Here is a 3,538-nt window from a genome sequence, read left to right on the forward strand (position 1 = left end):
AACGGTTGGCAGTGCTAAAGATCATCCCACTGTCCTGAGCCTCTGTCCTGAGCCTCTGTCCTGAGCCTCTACTGAGCCTGTCTCCAATCAGACCAACGGTTGACTAGATTTTGGTTTCAGCAGTATTAAAGTGCTTATAGTGCAGGTAGTGTATTTTCTCCATCTACTGCAGTGTGAGCACTTCCAGTAGTGCTGTCTGTGTTGCAGCCCAGCCCATCAGCTCAGCCCATATGGAAGGACACTTCTTCAAACCCAACCACCAACTCAAACCACACATCCATCATCGCTGTTCCTCGGTCAGTTTTGCTGCTTTGCATCCTGCTTTTAACAAACGTTTTGCTGTGCAAATCCATGCAAAACTGACCGAGCAGTGACTTGACCTCCAGCCGTGATGAACCGTTTTAGTCTTTCTGGGCCTGTATGACGATGGATTTAATGTGGCACTTTTCAGCGACTCGAAGACTATTCGAATGGTGTTTTCTAGAACTATTCTGTAGTTGTCTCTGTTCTGCATCACTTTCAAAATGACTCAAAGATGCTTGACTGGTATTATCTGTTTTTAAGTATTAGACCCAGTCAGTTTATATTGTAACTAGAGTCAGTCCCTGTTGGGTTGTAGCCATGATCAGTCCTGTCTGGTTGGGTTGTAGCTGTAGAGTCAGTCCTGTCAGGTTGGGTTGACGGCTGGCAGGGTCAGTCCTGTGTTGGGTTGGGTTGTAGCTGTAGAGTCAGTCCCTGTCAGGTTGGGTTGTAGCTGTAGAAGTCAGTCCCTGTTGGGTTGTAACTGTAGAAGTCAGTCCCATCTCGTTGGGTTGTAGCTGTAGAAGTCTGATCCCTCAGGTTAGGTTGTAGCTGTAGAAGTCAGTCCCTGTCTGGTTGGGGTTGTAGCTGTAGAAGTCAGTCCCTGTCAGGTTGGGTTGTAACTGTAGAAGTCAGTCCCTGTTGGGTTGTAACTGTAGAAGTCAGTCCCTGTCCTGGGTTGTAGCTGTAGAAGTCAGTCCCTGTTGGGTTGTAACTGTAGAAGTCAGTCCCTGTCTGGTTGGGTAGAAGCAGAAGTCAGTCCCCCTGTCAGGTTGGGTTGTAACTGTAGAAGTCAGTCCCTGTCTGGTTGGGTTGTAACTGTAGAAGTCAGTCCCTGTCCTGGTTGCCCAGCTGAAGTAGTCAGTCCCTGTGGTTGGGTTGTAGCTGTAGAAGTTAGTCCCTGTCAGGTTGGGTTTGTAACTGAAGTCAGTCCCTGTCTGGTTGGGTTGTAACTGCAGAAGTCAGTCCCCTGTCTGGTTGTAGCTGTAGAAGTCAGTCCCTGTCTGGTTGGGTTGTAGCTGTAGAAGTCAGTCCCTGTCAGGTTGGGTTGTAACTGTAGAAGTCAGTCCCTGTCTGGTTGGGTTGTAACTGTAGAAGTCAGTCCCTGTCTGGTTGGGTTGTAGCTGTAGAAGTTAGTCCCTGTCTGGTTGGGTTGTAACTGCTTGAAGTCAGTCCCTGTTGAGTTGTAACTGTAGAAGTCAGTCCCTGTCAGGTTGGGTTGTAACTGTAGAAGTCAGTCCCTGTCTGGTTGGGTTGTAGCTGTAGAAGTCAGTCCCTGTCTGGTTGGGTTGTAACTGTAGAAGTCAGTCCCTGTCAGGTTGGGTTGTAACTGTAGAAGTCAGTCCCTGTCTGGTTGGGTTGTAGCTGTAGAAGTCAGTCCCTGTTGGGTTGTAGCTGTAGAAGTCAGTCCCTGTCGGGTTGGGTTGTAGCTGTAGAAGTCAGTCCCTGTCAGGTTGGGTTGTAACTGTAGAAGTCAGTCCCTGTCTGGTTGGGTTGTAACTGTAGAAGTCAGTCCCTGTCAGGTTGGGTTGTAACTGTAGAAGTCAGTCCCTGTCTGGTTGGGTTGTAGCTGTAGAAGTCAGTCCCTGTCTGGTTGGGTTGTAACTGTAGAAGTCAGTCCCTGTCTGGTTGGGTTGTAACTGTAGAAGTCAGTCCCTGTCTGGTTGGGTTGTAGCTGTAGAAGTCAGTCCCTGTCTGGTTGGGTTGTAGCTGTAGAAGTCAGTCCCTGTTGGGTTGTAACTGTAGAAGTCAGTCCCTGTCAGGTTGGGTTGTAACTGTAGAAGTCAGTCCCTGTCTGGTTGGGTTGTAACTGTAGAAGTCAGTCCCTGTCGGGTTGTGTTGTAACTGTAGAAGTCAGTCCCTGTTGGGTTGTAGCTGTAGAAGTCAGTCCCTGTCTGGTTGGGTTGTAACTGTAGAAGTCAGTCCCTGTCTGGTTGTAACTGTAGAAGTCAGTCCCTGTCTGGTTGGGTTGTAACTGTAGAAGTCAGTCCATGTTTGGTTGGGTTGTAGCTGTAGAAGTCAGTCCATGTTTGGTTGGGTTGTAACTGTAGAAGTCAGTCCATGTTTGGTTGGGTTGTAGCTGTAGAAGTCAGTCCCTGTTTGGTTGGGTTATAACTGTAGAAGTCAGTCCATGTTTGGTTGGGTTGTAGCTGTAGAAGTCAGTCCATGTTTGGTTGGGTTGTAGCTGTAGAAGTCAGTCCCTGTTTGGTTGTAGCTGTAGAAGTCAGTCCCTGTCTGGTTGGGTTGTAGCTGTAGAAGTCAGTCCATGTTTGGTTGGGTTGTAGCTGTAGAAGTCAGTCCCTGTTTGGTTGTAACTGTAGAAGTCAGTCCCTGTCTGGTTGGGTTGTAGCTGTAGAAGTCAGTCCCTGTTGGGTTGTGGCTGTAGAAGTCAGGTTGAGTTGTAACTGTAGAAGTCAGGTTGAGGTTGTAACTGTAGAAGTCAGGTTGAGTTGTAACTGTAGAAGTCAGGTTGAGTTGTAACTGTAGAAGTCAGTCCCTGTCTGGTTGGGTTGTAGCTGTAGAAGTTAGTCCCTGTCTGGTTGGGATGTAACTGTAGAAGTCAGTCCCTGTCTGGTTGTAGAAGTCAGTCCCTGTCTGGTTGTAGCTGTAGAAGTTAGTCCCTGTCTGGTTGGGTTGTAACTGTAGAAGTCAGTCCCTGTCCTGGGTTGTAGCTGTAGAAGTTAGTCCCTGTCTGGTTGGGTTGTAACTGAGAGTCAGTCCCTGTCCTGGTTTGTAGCTGTAGAAGTCAGTCCCTGGTTGGCAGCAGCTGCTTAAGAAGTCAGTCCCGGTCCTGGTCGGGTTGGGAGGGGTGTCAGTGCTGTTACCTGAAGGTGTACACTTGTCTGTTGTCTATTTAGGATTGAGGAGATGGTGCTCCTACTCTTTGAACCTGCTGCTAAAGCAGTAACTGTGATGCATGTTTGAAATGAATGAATGAAACGTATATTTACCAAAAATGAGACTTGTATGTTTTCTGTCTCATGATTCTGTTTTTTCTAGATTTGTTTTTAATGAATGAAGAGGTAGTTTTCTAAATTGTAGATTGATTGTCTGAGCTTAAATGTGTCCGCCCATATGGTGAGTACTGTTTCATGCTGTGGTTTTGTCTCAAATAAAGTTTCCATGAAATGTAGCTTCCCGTTTCCATTGTGCTTTGATTTGAAATGTGTAGATGTGATTGGATGCAAGGCTGCTTCTCGAGATGTGATTGGATGCAAGGGGTGGTGGGATGTTCAGA

The 3,538-nt window shown here is 47.3% G+C and overlaps 1 long non-coding RNA gene across 30 annotated transcripts; it reads left to right on the forward strand.

Moving 5' to 3' along the window:
* Positions 1–847: 847 nt before the first annotated feature.
* LOC127919609 (uncharacterized) lies at positions 848–2,959 on the forward strand. 30 transcript variants are annotated; one of them, XR_008103458.1, is made up of 6 exons: positions 1,068–1,107; positions 1,343–1,412; positions 1,514–1,718; positions 1,754–1,993; positions 2,064–2,693; positions 2,770–2,959. It is a non-coding gene; the product is annotated as an uncharacterized LOC127919609 (long non-coding RNA). The 30 variants fall into 30 exon arrangements; XR_008103474.1 differs by having other exon boundaries at positions 1,619–1,683; XR_008103481.1 differs by lacking the exon at positions 1,068–1,107 and adding an exon at positions 1,227–1,241 and having other exon boundaries at positions 1,619–1,683.
* Positions 2,960–3,538: the final 579 nt, after the last annotated feature.

This window comes from Oncorhynchus keta, unplaced genomic scaffold, assembly GCF_023373465.1.
Source record: "Oncorhynchus keta strain PuntledgeMale-10-30-2019 unplaced genomic scaffold, Oket_V2 Un_contig_17230_pilon_pilon, whole genome shotgun sequence".
NCBI lineage: Eukaryota > Metazoa > Chordata > Actinopteri > Salmoniformes > Salmonidae > Oncorhynchus > Oncorhynchus keta.